This window comes from Mobula birostris, chromosome 5, assembly GCF_030028105.1.
Source record: "Mobula birostris isolate sMobBir1 chromosome 5, sMobBir1.hap1, whole genome shotgun sequence".
Taxonomy (NCBI): Eukaryota; Metazoa; Chordata; class Chondrichthyes; order Myliobatiformes; family Myliobatidae; genus Mobula; species Mobula birostris.
Window position 1 is genome coordinate 51873175 of NC_092374.1, and position 22195 is coordinate 51895369.

Sequence of the window (22195 nt, forward strand, 5' to 3'; positions counted from 1 at the left end):
ACAGATCCCTGGTGCACACCACTGGTCACCGGCCTCCATGAAGAATATAACCCGTCTACAAAAACTCTTTGCCTTCTGTGAACAAGCCAGTTCTGGATCCACAAAGCAATGTCCCCTTGGATCCTATGCCTCCTTACTTTCTCAATAAGCCTTGCATGGGTACCTTATCAAATGCCTTGTTAAAATCCATATACACTACATCTACGGCTCTACCTTCATCAATATGTGTAGTCACATCCTCAAAAAATTTAATCAGGCTCGTAAGGCACGACCTGCCTTTGACAAAGTCATACTGACTATTCCTAATCATATTATGCCTCTCCAAATGTTCATAAACCCTGCCTCTCAGGATCTTCTCCAACAATTTACCAACCACTGAAATAAGATTCACTGGTCTATAATTTCCTGGGCTTTCTCCACTCCCTTTCTTGAATAAGGGAACAACATCCACAACCCTCCAATCCTCCAGAACCTCTCCCGTCCTCATTGATGATGCAAAGATCATTGGCAGAGGCTCAGCAATCTCCTCCCTCACTTCCCACCGTAGACTGGGGTACATCCTGTCCGGTCCTGATGACTTATCCAACTTAATCCTTTCCAAAAGCTCCAGCATATCTTCTTCCTTAATATCTACATTCTCAAGCTTTTCAGTCCACTGCAAGTTATCCCTACAATCACCAAGATCCTTTTCCATAGTGAATACTGAAGCAAAGTATTCATTAAGTATCTCTGTTATTTCTTCCGGTTCCATACACACTTTTCCGTTTTAATCTGTTTACATTTCCCTCACTAATTTCCACTGCAGTTATATAATAGGAAAAGATTTGAATCAAATTGCCAAATATAATTTCTATTATTTTATTTCATTCCACTTTGCTTGTTTTTATAAAATGTCATCCTCAGACTTGTTAATTCTGAGATTATACCAAATATCAATTTCATTACATGTAATGCATATCATTTAATAGGTTGTATCTTGGGGGCAATTTGTCTATTTTTACAGGAATCCTTAAATAGGAATCAAATAGAATAGTTAATGTTATCTTTTATTAATTTTGATTTTGATGTTTTGCCTCAAGTTCACTGGTTGGCCATTAACGCACTCCTCCCATAGTTTGTTTACATCTATAACTATACATTTTTACAATGGTCAGATAAGTTTCATCTGATAATTCAAGAGACTATGCTTCAATTTCAGTGAGGTAGGCAATGTTCAGTGCAGCAATGATAAATCTGAAAGCTTGGTATCTGATCACCATTTGGTTGAAAGATTTCAGTTGAGGAGTCAGTATGGGTTTAAGAAATCAGAACAGTATGGACAATTGGTCAGAGATATAGGGCTCAACTTGCATGATTAATGTGCAAAGTTTTTGTGGATATCAACTAAGGGCAGCAGACTGCTCTTGTGTATGTAATCCACAGCCCAACGTCTTGGGAATACCTAGCACCCATGCAGAGTCCCATGCTTTGATATTCTACATTTATCCCTGCTTTGGAACAGAACTTTAGAGTTACACTTAGTATAGTGCTTTAATGACTTTGCATATTCATTATTTAGGTTTCTGCCACTGTAAGGACCATCAACATTAAACAAGCTTCATCACAATACCTCAAGGTACTGTATTAGTTCACCTGTTCCACAACTTAAGTTCCACCCACAGCCAGCAGATGACAGAGATCAGTGATATCTTCCTTTTTGGAGTGAAGGCACCAACATAATGGACCTGTTCATGCAGGTGGCCTGAGAGAGAATGGGTGAAGAGCTCTAATGTGTATGACATGTGTTTTTCACTTTGCATTTGTGCAGTGCTGTATGGAAGCAGGAAGTACTTTAGCTGTCAGATACAGGTTATCCAAATTCTCCCTGCCCCCATGCACCATTCAAGATTAGTTACATAAAGTACTGAACCAAATGGAGTACTTGGCTCCATTCCTTTGAATGTTATCACTGGACTAGTTATTTCTTTGAATCTTCAGGATATTAATGATCTTATGCAAGCTAAATGCTTTCCAATGGATTCATTAATCTCTTAATTTTTTTAGTTTTTAAAAAATTATTGTAATGCTTTTTAACAGTGTTTAACTCTCTTAGCAATCCAATTAGATGGCCACTTAAAGCTATCTGGAGCAAGTCCTCTCCTTCTGCAACCTAAGGTGTAATTGCTATTTCATAAAATAAAACAATAGGAGAAGGAGTAGACCATGTACCGTATTCCTTCTATCATAGCCCTACTTTCCAGCACTCTGCATATTCCTTACTTTCAAAGTTCCAAAGTTCAAAGTACATTTATCATCAAAGCATGTATACTACGTACAACCTTGAAATTTGCATTCTTACCAACAGCTACAAAAACAATGAAATCCAATGGAATCCATTAGAAAAGTCTATCAAACACCTAACATGAGAAAAAAAAATCATACAAACAATAAAAAGTAAACAAATAACACTCACACCTAAGATTTACAAAAATGAGTCTACAGTACAACCATGAAACCAGTTCATCACTGCAGCAGGTCCAGCAGACCATCAGTTGCAAGCCACACCCTCAGTTCACCACAGAGACAAATAAACCTCATGGAGCAGTGAGCTAAACATTGGCCCATCCCTCACCTCCAGCCCCAAAGCCCCAGTCTTTTGAAATCTAGCTGTAGACTTAAATTAGCCAAACACTGGCTTGTTTCTCTCTTTTGGGCCCAGGCCCTGCCCCTTCAATTCAATCCCAAGTCTGCTCCAGCAATGGCCAAACACGTGCTCATTCCTTATCCCTGGGCCACAGATCTGAAGCTTCCAGGATACTGGGAGAACCTCCAGCTGCAAAGAGATAACTGCAGTTGCAAAGATCTTGCAGAATCAGTAAAGTTGAAGTGTTCCATTAATTCTTACTGCGGAAATGGATGTCTGCACTGTGGCCTCATCATCATCATGTCTTTTCTGGCAAATGTGCCTGGTGTTATGTCTTTCATGCTGTTTCTCAGGATGAAGAATAATACAACAGGTCCTTCAATGTCTGTACCAATTATGATGCCAATCAAAACTAATTCCATCTGCTTGAACATCATCATATATTCCTTGTCCATTCATATGCCTGTCTAAATGCCTTTTATGCATTGTCTTCCACACCTCCCTGGCAGCATGTTGAGGCCCCCAAATCAATATGTAAAAAAATTTGCATTGTAAATCTCCTTTAAACATTTCCCCTTTCACCTTGAATCCTTGCCCTATAGTAAGTGATATTTGCATCCTGGGAAATAGACTGACTCTCTGCCTGATCTATGCCTCTCATAACTTTATACACTTCCCCTATATTAGCTAGCCTAGAAAATAAAATAAACTGACATCATCCATTACCAGAATAAGTATAAGGTAACTACTAAAAGAGCAAAACTAATTAAAAGAGGCACAAGAGACTGCAGGTGATGAAATATGGAGCAATAAGCAATCTGCTGGAAGAACTCAGCAGGTCACACAACATGTGTTGGTGAATGGGGAGGGGAAGGAATCATCATATTGGTGTGCAACTCTAAATAAGAACTCAATGAGTTCTGCTGATTTCCTCCAGCCAATTGTTATAGCAAAACAAATTAAATCTTGATGTTTGGGGGAAAAAAAGAATGCAGTACAGCAAAAATAGAGACAGAACGTAACTCAATAAGAACATAAGATGAAAAACAAACCACTAGTATTTATGTATTTCATGAGAGGTACCTATGTAAAAAAAGGTTGGAAAGGTCCTTTCAGCCTGTTGGCATCATGCTTCAATGACCAAATCAACACATTGCCAGGAAATATAGAGGAGGCTTGACTCAAAAGCAGAGCAGAGTGGACAATTTAGCTGCAAGTAATAACTTTAATAATAAAAACTCCAAAACAACAAGCCTTGAGGGGGCCACAAAACAAGTGAGAACAGATACTGAGCATGACTAGACAACGAGGTACCTGAAGGCTAGAAGCAATTGCTCGAGGATGGCTGGGTGAATGGGTGAACAAGTACTATAGGTTTAAATACATTGCAGGTAATGAGTTGAAAACGAGTGGGAAGTGACGCCTGTTACCTGGGTGGAGACCGGGAGGTACCTGCCTGTGCAGGCCTGACAAAACCCCACCCACGACAACCAACATCTCTTAGCCCAGGACAATCCAGATGTGTTCGGTGAAACTCCTTGAGGATCGATGAATCCAAGATGAAACTGGATGGCATCCAAGTCCTCTCCATCAAATTGCACCCTTTCTGGTTCACCAGGCATTGCACAATGAAATATAGCCATCAACTGGCTAACTGTATATACTAGACCACCTTCCACCAGTCTTGGTCCCGGAGGTGCAGTCTCAGATGGGTTGAGTGGTCCATGGCCAACAGGCTTGAGGCAGGAACAATGGAAGGAAGGTGAGATCCTGAGAGACAGTGGCATCTGGAGAAAGTAAGTAAATGGGTTGATGAGATAGGTAATCGTAAAGGGACCAATGAACAGGGGTGAGGGCTTGAGGGAGTCAGTGCGCAGGAGCAGATCATGGGTGGACAGCCAGATGCAGTCTGCAGGCTGGTATATTCTAGATGGGTACCAGTGCTGGTTAGCCTGGTGGCAGTAGCTGAGGCTGGCAGCCAGAATCTCCTTTGAAACATTTCAGCATCAGCGAGCCATGGCCTTGGTGGATGGGACCTCCACTGTTAGCTCCTCTACAGGGAATAATGAGGGCAGGTAGCCACAAAGCATGTCAAAGAGTGACAGCCTTGTAGCAGCGAAGGCGTGTAGATTGTGCAACCATTCAACCCAGACCAGATACTTCTTCCATATGGAAGGTTCGGAGGTGGCAAAGCACACAAGACCTTCTCTGTTTGTTGAATGGTTCTTCCTAACTGATTGTTTGGCTGCAGAAGATAGCCAGAGAACAACCTGACTGAGATGCTGAGGATAGAGTAGAAGGTTGCCAGAAGTGGGAAATAAGTGGTGGGACCCAGTCCGACTTAATATCCTGAGGGAAGCCATGGAGGCAAATTGCAAAGGCCATCAAAATTGTTTTTTCTCCAACATAGAAATTCATACTGAGAACCAGACCTATCCTATTCAATAATTACCTTGAAAGAATGGCATTTTGATCACTAGATGCAGTGGTCCCCGATACAAACTTTTGCCACCTGCCCTGTCTCATTTGAAAATGGGAGTCCCAGTCAATATGCGGAAAGTTACAATCAAAGCTCAATCAAAGTTACAATCAAAGTTATCAAAGCTCAAATAATACCAAAAAGTCTAATGCTTTTCAGAAAGTCAAAGATGCAATGATGTACATTACGATGGCAGTAATATACTAACAAACATTCCATGTTGAACTGTGTCTGTCCCAAAGATCTCAATTTAGCAATTTAGTTTCCTTTGCACCTCATAGGAATTGCATTCAAACAATACATGCGGCACTGTTTCTTGACAAATGCACTCTCTACCAATGCCTGTATCATACATATTAATTCTGAACCAGGATGTATAGTATATCCAATACAAAAACATGAAGGTATAACTTTGTCCATCCCTTAATACCCATCACCCAGCTGAGATCCCACCAACCTGTTAATTTCATCTAAATGTGGCTCTTTCTTTTTTCTTATCCCAACTTTGTTGCCGCAGTGATTGAGTAGGTGTTTCAATTATGGCTTTCACCCTCTTTATGCAAAGGCACCACTACATTTATATCTTTAATATTAAGTGATTGCTTGGCAAGAATGTCTGACAACTCGTTTCTTTCAACCCCAACATAGGCAGGAACCCATACGAAATGTACTGTATACATGGGCCTAGACCCTGCACAGCCTCAACAGATGCCCAATCTCACAAAAAAATGTCTGGCCTACGATTTGAAATACCTATTTTAACAGATGTCAAGACCGAGAATAATGGGTACGTAATCAGGGCATACTTCTTCAACCCATTCCAAGGCTAAAATGATAGCAACTATCTCAGATTTAAATACCGATACCTTGAGAATCTTTCATGAATAGCCACTGGAAATGTTGGAACATAAGCAGAAACACCTGAATGACCTGTCACTGGATCTTTTGAACCATCTGTGCAGATATGTAAAAATCCATAACATCTGCCCTTTGAAGTTCCTGTCCTACTGATAGTCCGATCATTCCTTACATTGATCTTTTCCCGAAGGCCTAAATTAACCACAGGCAAAGGGTAAAACCATGGAGGAGTGACAGTAAGGTGTACAGTGACATGCAGGACCTCATCACCCAAGATGTTCTATTCAAAAGGCTCAAAGTAACATCTAACCAAGCCTGATGCATTTTAGAAAAAAGTTCTGTGGATTAATGAAGATAAAATAGAACGTTTTGGCCGCAATGAGCAAAGGTATGTTTGGAGAGAAAAGGGTGAAGAATTTCATGAAAAGAACCCTTCTCCGACTGTTAAGCGCGGGGGTGGATCGATCATGCTTTGGGCTTGTGTTGCAGCCAGTGGCATGGGGAACATTTACTGGTAGAGGGAAGAATGAATTCATTAAATACCAGCAAATTCTGGAAGCAAATATCACATAGTCTGTAAAAAAGCCAAGGATGAAAAGAGCATGGTTTCTACAACAGGATAATGATCCTAAATACTTTTCAAAATTCACAATGGACTACCTCAAGAGACGCAAGCTGAAGGTTTTGCCATGGGCTTCACAGTCCCCTGACCTAAACATCATTGAGAATCTGTGGATAGACCTCAAAAGAGCAGTGCATGCAAGACGGCTCAAGAATCTCACAGAACTAGAAGCCTTTTGCAAGGAAGAATGGGCGAAAATCCCCCAAACAAGAATTAAAAGACTCTTAGCTGGCTACAAAAAGCATTTACAAGCTGCAATACTTGCCGAAGGGGGTGTTACTAAGTACTGCCATGCAGGGTGCCCAAACTTTTACTTCGAGCCCTTTTCCTTTTTTGTTGTTTTGAAACAGTAAAAGATAGAAATAAAAAAGTTTTTTTAACGCAAACAACAGGAATTCTGCAGATGCTGGAAATTCAAGCAACACACATCAAAGTCGCTGGTGAACGCAGCAGGCCAGGCAGCATCTCTAGGAAGAGGTGCAGTCGACGTTTCAGGCCGAGACCCTTCGTCAGGACTAACTGAAGGAAGAGTGAGTAAGGGATTTGAAAGTTGGAGGGGGAGGGGGAGATCCAAAATGATAGGAGAAGACAGAGGGGGAGGGATGGAGCCAAGAGCTGGACAGGTGATTGGCAAAAGGGGATACGAGAGGATCATGGGACAGGAGGTCCGGGAAGAAAGACAAGGGGGGGGGGGGGACCCAGAGGATGGGCAAGAGGTATATTCAGAGGGACAGAGGGAGAAAAAGGAGAGTGAGAGAAAGAATGTGTGCATAAAAATAAGTAACAGATGGGGTACGAGGGGGAGGTGAGGCCTAGCGGAAGTTAGAGAAGTCGATGTTCATGCCATCAGGTTGGAGGCTACCCAGACGGAATATAAGGTGTTGTTCCTCCAACCTGAGTGTGGCTTCATCTTTACAGTAGAGGAAGCCGTGGATAGACATGTCAGAATGGTAATGGGATGTGGAATTAAAATGTGTGGCCACTGGGAGATCCTGCTTTCTCTGGCGGACAGAGCGTAGATGTTCAGCAAAGCAGTCTCCCAGTCTGCGTTGGGTCTCGCCAATATATAAAAGGCCACATCGGGAGCACCGGACGCAGTATATCGCCCCAGCCGACTCACAGGTGAAGTGTTGCCTCACCTGGAAGGACTGTTTGGGGCCCTGAATGGTGGTAAGGGAGGAAGTGTAAGGGCATGTGTAGCACTTGTTCCGCTTACATGGATAAGTGCCAGGAGGGAGATCAGTGGGGAGGGATGGGGGGGACGAATGGACAAGGGAGTTGTGTAGGGAGCGATCCCTGCAGAATGCAGAGAGGGAGGGGGAGGGAGGGAAAGATGTGCTTAGTGGTGGGATCCTGTTGGAGGTGGCGGAAGTTACGGAGAATAATATGTTGGACCCGGAGGCTGGTGGGGTGGTAGGTGAGGACCAAGGGAACCCTATTCCTAGTGGGGTGGCGGGAGGGTGAGAGCAGATGTACGTGAAATGGGGGGGATGCGTTTAAGAGCAGAGTTGATAGTGGAGGAAGGGAAGCCCCTTTCTTTAAAAAAGGAAGACATCTCCCTCGTCCTAGAATGAAAAGCCTCATCCTGAGAGCAGATGCGACGGAGACAGAGGAGTTGCGAGAAGGGGATGGCGTTTTTGCAAGAGACAGGGTGAGAAGAGGAATAGTCCAGATAGCTGTGAGAGTCAGTAGGCCTATAGTAGACATCAGTGGATAAGCTGTCTCTAGAGACAGAGACAGAAAGATCTAGAAAGGGGAGGGAGGTGTCGGAAATGGACCAGGTAAACTTGAGGGCAGGGTGAAAGTTGGAGGCAAAGTTAATCAAGTCAACGAGTTCTGCATGCGTGCAGGAAGCAGCGCCAATGCAGTCGTCGATGTAGTGAAGGAAAAGTGGGGGACAGATACCAGAATAGGCACAGAACATAGATTGTTCCACAAACCCAACAAAAAGGCAGGCATAGCTAGGACCCATACGGGTGCCCATAGCTACACTTTTAGTTTGGAGGAAGTGGGAGGAGGCAAAGGAGAAATTATTAAGAGTAAGGACTAATTCCGCTAGACGGAGCAGAGTGGTGGTAGAGGGGAACTGATTAGGTCTGGAATCCAAAAAGAAGCGGAGAGCTTTGAGACCTTCCTGATGGGGGATGGAAGTATATAAGGACTGGACATCCATGGTGAAAATAAAGCGGTGAGGGCCAGGGAACTTAAAATCATGGAAAAGTTTAAGAGCGTGAGAAGTGTCACGAACATAGGTCGGAAGGGATTGAACAAGGGGTGATAAAACAGTGTCGAGGTATGCAGAAATGAGTTCGGTGGGGCAGGAGCAAGCTGAGACAATAGGTCGGCCAGGACAGGCAGGTTTGTGGATCTTGGGTAGGAGGTAGAAACGGGAAGTGCGGGGTGTGGGAACTATAAGGTTGGTAGCAGTGGATGGGAGATCCCCTGAGCGGATAAAGTCGGTGATGGTGTGGGAGACAATGGCCTGGTGCTCCTTAGTGGGGTCACGATCGAGGGGTAAATAAGAGGAGGTATCCGCGAGTTGTCGCTGTGCCTCAGCAAGGTAGAGGTCAGTACGCCAGACTACAACAGCACCTCCCTTATCGGCGGGTTTAATTCTTGCTTAAAATATTAAAGAAATGTGTCATCTTTCACTTTATGCCTTTTGGAAATCAGCTCATCTTTTACTCACTTAGCTATCCACAGTAACAGAAATTTTGACCAGGGGTGCCCAAACTTTTGCATGTCACTGTACATCAGGGCCATAATACACATTAGACAACCAAAATTTTGTCCATTCATTTCCCATCCACCTAAAATTGAAGATCTTATGAATGCAGTAATCCCAATATTGGATAACCAACTTTATTTCTTCTCATATTAATCCAATAAACCATTGATGAATGTAACCTGCACAGATGTAAAGGTACTTCATCCATTTCAACCAGTAAAGTAGCCGAAATTGGGGATGATTTAATAGAACCACAACATAATCTCACTGCTTGAGTTTGAACATTATCTCGAGCCTTTAAGACCACTAGTGAGGCTGACCCGTAAGTAACACATCCATAATCAAAGACAGATCTGATTAAAGCAATATACATTTGTTTAAATGACCTCCTAGTCGCAGGCCAATCACACCTAAGCATCTGAGCACATTAAGGGCTTATAAACTCTTCTCAGGCTTCCAGCCAGGTACAGGTATTAATTTCAAGCAACATTTCAATGACAGTCTCTGCCATCTTCATCAGGGATGATCCTTGGACATGTCTAGTTTGGTGGCATTTGTACCCCCATCGTCCATCCCTCCTGATTGGTCAGTCCTTGTCCAATCAGGTTTCTGCTGTTCCACTGCTTTACCATCAAATACCAGTTCTTACTTAGAGCAAGACCTTCGTCTTTGCTAAAATTCTTTTCCTCCAGTTTTATTTCAATGGCTTCCTTCACCAAGGGGTCCCAAAATCCATTGGTTTGGCACAGTAGTTTTGTGCCATCGAAGTCAATCCCATGGCCATTGCAAATGCAATGCTCTATTGTCACCAATTGCAAACCCTAACCCTAACCTGCCTGATGAAGGAAGCTATTGAGAAGGGATGGACAATGGGTGTAAAAGTATTATATTTGACAAAGATGGCAGAGTCTGTCATCGAAACATCAGTTAAAATCGATACCTGTATCTGGCTAGAAGCTCGAGAGTTGTTTATTCGTCATTTTCATCGGGAAAGCACTAGATCCTTTTCCAAATTAAAGGCATTTTTACGCTTCTCGAGAATTTTATTCATATGCACCTTGTATGTTAGCCTTGTGTCCATCCACACACCAAGAAACTTCTACTGATTTTTGTTTAAGAGATGAACCATATCACTTGAAATCAATTGTATGTGCGATGTTCCTTATGGAAAATCAAATAGCTTGAGTCTTTGCAACAGAAAATTAAAATCCCCACCAACATCCCTATTCCTTTACTTCATTAATAGCTTCCTACATTTGCCTAACTATATAATTTATATTCCTGTCTCTCTTCCACATGGCACCATCATCTGAACAGAACCTATGGCTGAGAGGTGGGTTTAAATAGGCTGCAGGTGATGAGTTTGAAACGAGTGGCAGGTGACTCCTGTTAGCTGTGTGGAGACTGAGAAGTGTCTGCTTGTGTAGATTGGCACATATATCAAATGAAGTGCTGAGTCATCTGTATTTTGATAAAGAATCCTGCCATTATTTAAATTAAAATGTTCTGTTCTTTAAAGCATCAGTGGTTACTGCTCCCTTATTATGGTGTAGTGCCCTTCCAACTGGAAAAATATGAAGCACCTTCAAAAGCCATTAAGATCCTCCCTCCCTCCTATTTCACATATCTTAATACACTGAAAATAATTTAAAATAGAACAGATATTCTGTTTTTCAGGATCATTGATAATAGTGAAAACTGTACATAAAATTTCATAACAATGTATTGAATCTACAGTGATCTATACTGAATAAAAGATTTCCTTTAAAGTACTTGAGCAGGCTACTGTTGAAAGGAATTGCTCACTATCAGCTCGGCTGCAAAATGTACGCTACTAGTTGTTAAGTGAATATCAAGTTAGAGCATACAGTATATTCTGTTTCATAAGGACTATATATATGTCATTATGTTGTTTTACTTTGCCTCCTTACATCACTATTGTTTCAATGAACTCCTGCTTGAATTTGTTTCTTAAGTGGTATCTTGCTTATATATACAACATGTTTCCAAGGTTGTTAAGCCGAGGAGTGGTAGTGGGGACCAGCCAATTAGGTGCTGTCCCACCACAGTCCCCCTACAGGCAACATCCGTGAAGTGTAGGAGGGGATCCAGAAAGCCGTCGGGCCAGCCCAGAGCAAGACAGCACCATTGAAAACCATAACAGGTGAGACCATCAATGACAAAGGCAAGCAGATGGAGAGATGGGTGGAGCATTGCTCTGAACTCTTCTCCAGAGGAAACAGCATCTCGGACTGCACGCTAGAAGCCGTGGAATGTCTGCCTGTCATGGAGGAACCTGATGCATTGCCAACTGCCGAAGAGCTGAGTAAAGCCATCGACAGCCTGCCCATTGGGAAGGCACCATAATTGGATGGCATTCCACCAGAGGCCATCAAATGCGCAAAGGGCGTCCTGTTAAACCACCTGCACGAACTACTGTGCCAGTGCTGGATAGTGGGACCAGTGCCGCAAGACATGAGAGACTGCAGCATTGTCACCATATATAAGAACAAAGGGACAGAAGCAACTGTAACAGCTTCAGGGGAATCTCCTTGCTGAGCAGCGCTGGGAAGGTCTTCGCTCGCGTGGTCCTGAACAGACTGCAGAAAATAGCTGAAAGGGTATATCCCGAGTCTCAGTGCGGTTTCAGGTCAGAAAGCTCCACAATCGACATGATCTTCTCCCTTCGACAGCTACAAGAGAAATGCAGAGAGCAAAGACAACCACTCTACATTGCTTTCATTGACCTTACGAAGGTCTTCGACCTCTTGAGCAGAGACGGCCTGTTCAAAATCCTCGCCAGGATTGGTTGTCCCTGGAGGCTCCTCAGGATAGTTCAGTCATTCCACACAGACATGAAGGGCATCATTCAGTTCAACAGCTCTTTTTTGGAGGCCTTCAACATCCGCAGCGGTGTGAAGCAGGGCTGTGTGCTTTCCCTCACCCTGTTTGGCATCATCTTCGCAGTCATGCTGAATCACGCCTTTGGAACATCAACTGATGGTGTCTGCCTCCACACCAGATCGGACGGGAGGTTGTTCAGACCGTCCCGGCTGAGGGCAGAAAGGAAGGTTTGTGAAGTACTCGTCAGGGAAATGTTGTTTGCAGACGACGTGGCACTGGCAACACACTCTGAAGAGCAGCTGCAACGCCTCATGGACAGCTTCTCTAGAGCCTGCCAGGACTTCAGCTTGACTATCAGCCTGAAGAAGACAAACGTGTTGGGCCAAGGCGTTGAGCACCACCCACCCCCCCGCCATTAACATCAACAACTATGAACTGGATGTAGTTCACGAGTTTACATACCTTGGCTCCACCATCACGGACAACCTCTCTCTCGACCCGAGATCAACAGACGGATCGGATGAGCAGCCTCAACATTCGCCAGGCTGACAAAGACAGTCTGGGAGAACAGAAAGCTGACGATGCACACACCAGGGTTGCAGTCTACAGGGCCTGAGTCCTCAGCACACTGCTTTGCGGCAGCGAGACGTGGAGCCTCCAGATGAGAGCAGCATCTCAACACCTTCCATCTTCGCAGCCTGAGATGCATCCTGCACATCAAGTGGGTTGACTGAGTCATCAACAATAAGGTCCTGGCCCGCGCCCAGATACCCAGCCTCTTCACCTTGCTCCAACAACGCCATCTCCGCTGGCTGGGCCACGTACACTGCCTGTCAGATGGGAGGATCCCGAAATACCTGCTGTACAGGGCTCTGGCCTCCGGCAAGAGAGCACAAGAGCAGCCCCATCTTCGTTTCAAAGATGTCTGCAAGAGAGACATGAAGTCACTGAAAATGAACGTCGAGAGGTGGGAGGACATCGCAAGCAATTGCTCTCACTGTAGGCTGTAACTACACAGGGGTCTAAAAAGAGAAGAAGAGAAGCTGAGGCTTGCTGCTGAAGAAAAGCGCACTCGTTAGAAAAACAGCACCAAGACAACTGGAGGACAGTGCTTTCAAGTGCAGTCGCTGCAGCCAAGACTGTTACTCCCATGTGGGCCTCTACAGCCACAACAGACGCTGCTCTACCAACACAGCCTGAAGCAAGACTTTCCATCTAACGGATGCCACACACACACACACACACACTTATATAGTAGAAAATAAGAAAAACAAAATAGTGTCAGTGCTTTTATCTCTACAGATAGTTATGAGTAGCTATGATGTTTTTTGAAATTGGCCATCAAGCAGTTTGATTGATAGACATATTTAAATGAAACTCACAGATTCAATGATACCAATTTAACTGCTCATCAATCAAAGGCTTCCTTTCATTAAATATTTCCAAGGAACTGGTTAATTGCTTTCACAGAGATATACACCAAGACTTTTTGCTAAATGCCAATGAAAAGGGAATGGTTTAAATAATAGGGAAGTCAATCCATAAATGTGTAGATCTTTGGTCATGCACACTTAGACTGTTGCATAAAGTGCTGGTCTCCTTTCAGAAGGAGAAGTAGGTCCTCACTCAGTGCAGCTTAGAAAACAGTGATCCTACTGAAGATTCTACTGAACTTGGCAAGTTGATGCTGAGTGAGAATTTTCCATGGTAGAGCAATCCAGAGCCAGAGATTTTTTTTTTGACAGAAGGGATTTAAAATGTAGATGAAGAAGATGTTTTTTACTGTTCCATCATTCTTTTAAATTTGCTACATCTGAGGAGGTACTCAAGAATGAAAGGATCACAATTATTGCTCATTAGGGGAGTCCAGGGTCAATAAGAAACATATTGGAAAGTGGAGTTTAGCAGTCGTCTTATTGAATGAGATGTTTGCTCATACAGGTTGTATATGTTGGGTTTTGGGTTGAGGGAAATGGGACATTAAATTGCTAACCCATGTGACCCAACTCTGTTAAATGAGGCCTTCATTAATGTAATTTGAAATGACCTCTTTCATATTTAACTAGAGTGTCTTGTATTTATTATTTATCATTTGACACCGAAGGTAAGAATCTACATACATTACTGCAATTTACAAACTTTTTACAATTCCTAGCCTCAAGGTTAATTGCAATATATTCAGTAGTCAACCAGCAAACAAAGCTCAAAACACCTATAGTAAAATACGACAGAATCATATACAGGTATTTTAAAACGGGAAGAAAATAAGCTTAATGTAATACCTAATCCACATCTTCTAATAACACTCATTACTTGTAAAGAGCAATCTCAACTCTGAAGAGAAATCATATATTTCTACCTGAATTGCAGAATGAGTCCACTGTATATTTACAGAAATATGCATATTATAAACTTTGAACAAAATCTTAATGCATGATCATTCAACATTAGAATAATTGGCCGAACTAACCTACTACTGTTTACAACAAAAGTAAAAATTCTGAGTTCAACCAAGTTACCATAGTTGTGAATTTCAGGATCTACTCAGTGTTAGACAATTATGTTCAGACAATGAAAACATTTTTTTTTCCAAAATTTATGTAAGCAAATCTATCTTTTCTCTCAGAAATGAAAATAATTTGAGTTTAGCGATTTGCTTATCTTTGCCACCAAATGCATTGTTCATTGAGTTTGAATAGTTATTTATAAAATATGGCTGTGATTAATTTCTTGTTTGTTCATATCATATCTGAGAAACAAAAAAAAATTATTGACCAGACCAGAAAGGCCAGGAAGATGTGTTGTCCTACATTTGGTTAATGAATACAGCAATACACACAATGTGCTGGGGGAGCTCAGCAAGTCAGGCAACATCGATGGATGGGAATAAACAGCTGATGTTTCTGGCCAAGACCTTTCATCTCGACCCTTCTGAGCTCCTCTAGCACATTCTGTGTATTGCTCTAGATATCCAGCACCTGCAGTACTTTTTGTGTCTTTGGCTAAAGAAGCTTTCTAAAACAACATGCAGCCGCAAGATATTTTGAGGCTCATACTGACTCAAGCTTATAAGTACAAGTTATTCATAACTTACCATCTGTTCTATGATATTGAATCATTTTTAACTTGGCAACATGTTGGTGCTTTCATGTGACTGAGATGCACTTCAGAAATGGGTTTAGTAATTATATCAGTATAGTTTTTTTTAAGTAGACATTAAAACATGATAACCAATAGTTCAGCCTGAATTCCTTTCACAACAAGAACAGCATGTTTCCACATATGATATCAGAAGATATTTATGAACAGTTTGAACCATATTCCAGCTATCACCAAGAACTTGCATTAGCTTATTTACCTCAAACAACGCATTCCAATCTTCCATGTTTTACTGGAGCTCTCACCATCCCTCTCCATGTCCAGATTTCGTTTGTTGGAATTTCTTCCAATAAATTTCCCTGCCATGTACTAATGTTAGATGTAAGCAGTTGACTTATCTTTGCTGCTGTTCTTAGAAAACAAAAGAGGATACCACATTCTCTTCCCTTCAGAAATTTGGTACTTCTTCTAAGACTCAGTATCTCCCTTAATCATTTTAACATGCAGGAAATGGAAAGCACTTTAAACCATTAACAGAAGTATCTTGTTCAGGAAACATCTTTCATAGCCAGCAGGCATGCTTACAGTTGCTCTCTTTCAAAAAGATTCTTCTTGCAAACTTCTGATCCAATTAAAATGAGGCCTGCAGATAGCTACATTAACTAATCCTCAATAACTGATAGCATTCAAGAAAATTACTGTCTGTAGCCCAATAATACATCCGATGCACTACAAATAGTGAGGCCAATTCCAAAACAATTCTGCTCTTCAATTAGACTCCACATGGAAGCCAGCAGGAAAATGTACATTTCCAGGGACATATAATAGTAAATCTGTTCTACGGATCCAATGGGTCCATTCATTTCAACTGTGCAAAAAGACTACACAAACACAGGCAGGCTTTTTTTTCTGTCAGTCAAATTTAATGCAACTGCTCTTTCATAATTTCCTAGTCTTCCAAGTTTGAATTTATTATTTGTTTTTAAAAATGTACTCAAATTCTGATAATTTTGTACTTTTTTCATAGTATTTTTCAATGTTTTTGATGTTCTTAGTTTCAATATTGGATTCATTTCCTTGACAGCTTTGTTATGAACTCTGTGCAACTCTCTGGATAATTCTGGGGGCAAAATCGGCAGTCTTCCTCAAGCGAGACCACTCCCAGGACCTGCTGCATATCAGAGCAGGCTTGTTAAGCAGGCAAGCTTCAAACTCTGGTGGCTTTTCATTCAACAGAAGATCTGGGCCAACAACTCTTCACATTCTTGCTACAGAAATCCATTGCTTCCTGTAGGATGTTATATGTCTTCATATTTTACCATCCATGAATCCAGCAGGGTTAACATCCTACAAATTTAGAAGTTACAAAAGCCTCAACTCTTCAATCAGAAGAGCTGAAGTTTGCTAACATCAGTGCTGGAGTCAGGAAAGAGTCTGTCATCACAGCTTCTTTATAGAGGCAATAATAGAATGACTGTGATGAAAATAAATAATTTTTTGACGACTCAAAATCTCTACAATGAATGCCCACGCAGACGACTAGCTAGCTGTCATACAGACAGAATTCTCACAATATACTGAATCTCACAATATGTTGCATCTCTTAGCTTCTCTGCCAGACACATAGACTATCTTAAGATAGTCCATAAATTAATTGATTGCAAATTCTTGAAGAAATGCATAGTTTCATCACAAAGGGACAAAAAAAAAAACAACTACACTCATCTGAAACCCTACAAAACCCTAGATCCGTGAAAAAGACATAAGGTTGGAAAGAGCATAGGAGATCTAGCACCTTGCTGGAATCCACTAGGATCCATTCATCATTTGGCTCTAACAAGACCACCTACAGACTGAGCATCCAAAGACACAGTATGCTAAGATGCTGAGAAGCAAAAACAAAGGAGAGATTTCAAGGATAGGCTCAAAGTGCAGACAGGATCACTTTGAAGACTCAGACTCAATTGAGACTCAGCTTTTAACAATGAATGCTTTTTCATGCTATTCCATAACTGCTGACTCATTATTGTCTCAGCACCACCCCAGGCTGGTCAGATGATTTAAAACCCCATTTAACAAAGAACAAATCTTCGAAAGCAGATTAAACCCTTGCCAACTTGCAAAGTCCTGCTGAAGCACTTGTAGAGTATTAAAAATGCTCTCTTCCACATATATAAAGAGGGCATGACTCAAGGTCCACTAAAACAAAAGTTATTGTGAGGAGCTCCTACCAGAATCACAATGAGAAACCTGCCATCCAGAGATACAAAGGCCTTCAATGCATGGTAAATCCAAGAGATATGTAGAAAACACCACTAACCACTCTACTGTGCACATGTGATTTCAGAAATGTCTTCTATTCCATTGACTGAGTGGTATTGGAGAGTTCTACTCAAGTTTAGATGATATAGAGCTCCATTACCATCCAGTTTTATTTATTTCTGTATTTTTATCCAGTCATATGAAATCATTCAGCTTAAACACAATATCAAATCAAGCAGGGCTATATCCTCAGTTTAGCCCTCTACTCAATCTTCCTCAATTGCCTCTCACTTTCAAAGGCTTCCAGCTGTCATTGAGAAGGTTACAGTATGTGAGGAAAACTGCTCAACTGTCATCATTTCCAGTCCAGAGTCATTACTATTCCAAATTTAACCATTGATTTACTGTTTGCAGATGGCACTAGCAAATGTGCATACTGCAGGAACAAGTTTTGAGTTATTGCCCACTCCTCCACCACATCCAGAAACAAAGTTTCTCTGCTAGCCTGCTCTTCATCAAGATCCACAGCAAGACCCTGGGGAACAAGGATGACTGTCTGTATCCTGGGATGAAGATATTAATGACTAGATACAGCAACAGCTTCCGTGAAATAGTAAAGGAAGACATCAAATCTGCACTAAGCTTATAGTCCACCAAACGGTACCTACCTTTGCTCTTCTGTATGCTTCAAAGTCAGGTATGATGAATACATGGAGAGACAACATAAGCACAAAGATCAACAAATCAATGAGCAGGCTCGGTGAAGTAATATCCCCTCAAAGGCCATCAGCTCATCAAAGATTTTCTCATCATGTTCAACCTCCAAGACTATCCTTCTGCCTAAAACAAGACTCTTGAAATGATCTCCATCATTTCCAAAACACAGAAATTATTTCAAAGGTGTTCCAAATAACTTAATTTAAAAGAAAGCAATTGTTAGTATTCTTCAACGTCTCTGGCTTTTGACAACGTAAGCTGGAGATGGTTCAGCCCGGATGACAGTGAGCTTGAAGTTTTGACAAAGTGTGCACGTGCAACCAGCTAACCAACTGATGAAGCACATAATGTCCCAATCAGGCAGCATCTGTCCCACCTGTAGCAGAGTCTGCAGGTGCTGTACAAGACTCGTTAGTGACCTTTGCATACATAGAACTGAAATGGACCAGGTGGACTGCTGAGGATGATGAATTTTAGTAGAATGGTAACAATGATTAATGTTTTCATTTCCACGGAGAAATGAGAGAAAATAAGTTTATTATTGCTAAGCTACTCAAGTTTAAGGCGGAAGTGGAGTTGTGGGGGAAGGGAAGGGAATAGGTTTAGAAGGAAGGCAATGAAAGTTGAAGAGTTTTATTTGAGTCACTAAGGAGCCATTTCTAAAGCAGAAGATTCAATGACAAAGGAATACAATTTTAATCTAATTGATAAAAGTAATTGAAGCAGTGAAGACAAATAGAGTACCGTTAAGTGCTTATGACTGGAAAACTTACCAGAGTATATGGACATAACTAGGCCATCTTCCAGTTACAAACATTGGATTTGTGGACCCCGACATACAAATTGTTAAGAGCAATTTTTGGATTTAGGTCATTTACATTTAGCAAATGGCTTTGGCTAGCGGTCTTGTGTCTTTGAATATGGATTGTGGATTTTACTTGGAGTGCAGGTCTGAACAATGGGTTCCTAAAAGCCGCGAATCTCAGTCCAGTCAACGCTGATTAAAGTTCACTTCGATGTCAATGGGGTGCCTGCGAAGAGGGAGGTGTGAAATGTGTATGCAGTTTCAAAGAAAGCACTGTCTATACTTTGGAAATATGGAATTGTCCTTTATGTTTAGCACATAAAATACCAAGTAAATGTATTGTGGATTTAATTTGGAGGGCATATCTGAACAATGGATTCCTAAAAGCTGTGAATCCCAGTCCAGACAATGCTGACACCTGTGGTATCGATGTGAATCAGGGGGTATAAAGGTTGTATGAGATTTTAAAGAAAGTATTGTCCATATATTGTAAATATAGAGTTGTCCTTTGATTGGAACATAAAAGATCGAGCCCCACGTTAGGCCAGCAGACCTTTCCACCATATGGCAGAGGTGGTTTCCCCCTCTCTTCACTTTATTCATTACTCTATCCTTGTCTGTCTTGTGTGTGCTTTGATGTCATTCATTACAATACTGTGGAAGTATACTTACCATATTGAAGGATTTTTGTATATTTCCGAGGATTGCCGAGGGACTCTCGGCTCGGCTCAGCTGCTGCTTTGTTCTCGGGCTCTCGCTGGCCGGCCAGAGCCGGTGACCGGCCGCCTCTCTGAGTCAGTGTCAGCAGCCCTCAGGAGCCGCTGGGTCCAAGCTGTGGCCCTCCATCCCCGCAGATCCGCCGCAATCCCATCATAGGAAGCTCCGGCTCTAAAATGTCCAGCCGAGCCATCTGCCGGGAGGCCAGTCACGCCGGGAGCTGGTACACGGCGTCAGGACCTCAACTCAACGCACAATTAGAAAGCTGGCTTGCCCAGGCACAATCCACTGGGAGACCGGCTAGAGCTATCATTGCACCTCATGCAGGGTACACGTACTGTGGATCTTGTGCTGCTCATGCTTATAAACAAGTGGACCCATCCATCACACGCAGAGTTTTTATCTTGGGACCGTCGCACCATGCACCTCTATCTCGCTGTGCTTTATCCACTGCAGATATTTATAGAATGCCTTTGTATGATCTACGCATCGATCAAAAGATTTATGGAGAGCTGTGGAAGACGGGAATGTCTGAGCGGATGACGATCCAAATAGATGAAGACGAACACAGTATTGAGATGCATTTACCTTACACAGCTAAAACCATGGAAAGCCAAAAAGATGAGTTAACTATTGTTCCTGTTTTGGTTGGAGCATTGAGTGATTCCAAAGAACAGATGTACGGGTAGCTGTTTAGTAAATACCTTGCAGATCCTCTAAATCTCTTTCTGATTTCATCAGATTTCTGTCACTGGGGACAACGTTTCCGATACACGCATTATGATGAGAGTCAAAGGGAGATCTACAGATCAATTCAGCACTTGGATAAAATGGGTATGGTTATTATAGAGCAACTAGATGCTGTATCATTTAACAACTATTTGAAGAGATACCACAACACTATCTGTGGTCGCCACCCGATTGGTGTTCTGCTCAATGCGGTGACGGAATTGAGGAAGAGTGGGATGAACATGGCTTTCTCGTTTCTGAACTACGCTCAATCAAGTCAATTTCCAACTTATTAGACAAAACCTTGTATGTTTAATGTTTTCAGTAATATTTGAGTAATAGTGTAAATATATTTTTTGATTAAGCATTCTTTGCTGTTTACATAACGCATTGTGGGTTATAGTACATAGATGGTATAAGTTATTATGCCGTCACATCATATATACATGCCTTGTTTTGCTTCAATTAGTTTTATAGTACTGGAGTTAACAAAACAAAACAATGGTGATGAAAATCTCTAAAATGAACTCGAGACAATGACCTACCTGTTGAAAGAGAGCATGGCATTTGAGTTTTAAAAAAATGCAGCACTTTTTTTTCTCTTTACAAGAGCAGAAAGATGTTCAAGTTTTAAAAAAAGACAGATGAAGGATAAATTCACAGGTTCATAAACAGTGAGTAATGGGTGATAATAATAATCAATTTTAAAAAAGCAGACATGGCTGGCTATATCAGAAAGATAAAATCATATGATTGCACAGAAGAAAAATGGCTGCTGTATACAGAACAAATTAAGCAGTGTTCTGAAGCAAATGAAACATCCAATGAAAAGTGAGTGTCAATTTTGCCAAGTCCATTGGAATTAAAGGCATATAGTTTGTTAAGAAGCTTAACTGCTCCAAACAAACCAGCTGAAATGAGCTTTATTGATATTGTGAAAATAATACAGGATCATTTAGAACCAAAACCATTGTTGATTGCAGAACAATTCTGATCTCATAAGCAGAATCAAAAGGGAGTCATGTCCATTTCAGCGAATGTGATTGAATTGAAGTTGTCTAAGCATTTTCAGTTTAGTAAGGAGCTCAATGATGCAATGAGAGATTGTTTAGTTTGTATAATCTTACAAAAAACATTTAAAAACAGCCCCTAGCTGAAGCATTTACATTTAAAAGACCAGTAGAAATAGCTGGATCAATAGAAACAGCAAACAGAAACGCAACTGAGTCTAGTCAGAAATGAAAGCGAGTGTGAACAAAATTACAGCATCTAAACAGAAACGGTCCTGGCTGAACAAATTATGTTACTATTGAGGCAGGGACACACATATACCAGACCAATGCAGGTTTAAAGGCAAACCTTGCCGAAAATGCAACAAAGTAGGAAATACAAAGAACATGTTGGGAAGACAACAACAAATGGAAAAGAGAAAGAAAAATATCAAGTGGCAGTTTCAAAAAGCGCACTAATCTGTATGATCTTGATGAAAATTCTGATAATGATGAGATTGACACAATGATGAGGCTTATTTTTGGAGTAGCATTTGCATTCTGGCAGAAAGCTACTGGACAGGTGCTTCAAGGCTGTCCAGGCACTCAGTGTTATCTGGATGACATCATTGTTACCAGTAAAGAAGACAAGGAACAACTCTCATAAAAGTTGCTGGTGAACGCAACAGGCCAGACAGCATCTATAGGAAGAGGTACAGTCGA

The 22195-nt window shown here is 41.6% G+C and overlaps 1 pseudogene; it reads left to right on the forward strand.

Annotated features, from left to right (window-relative positions):
- Nucleotides 1-19744: 19744 nt before the first annotated feature.
- Nucleotides 19745-20779, forward strand: LOC140198350 (protein MEMO1 pseudogene; annotated as a pseudogene).
- Nucleotides 20780-22195: the final 1416 nt, after the last annotated feature.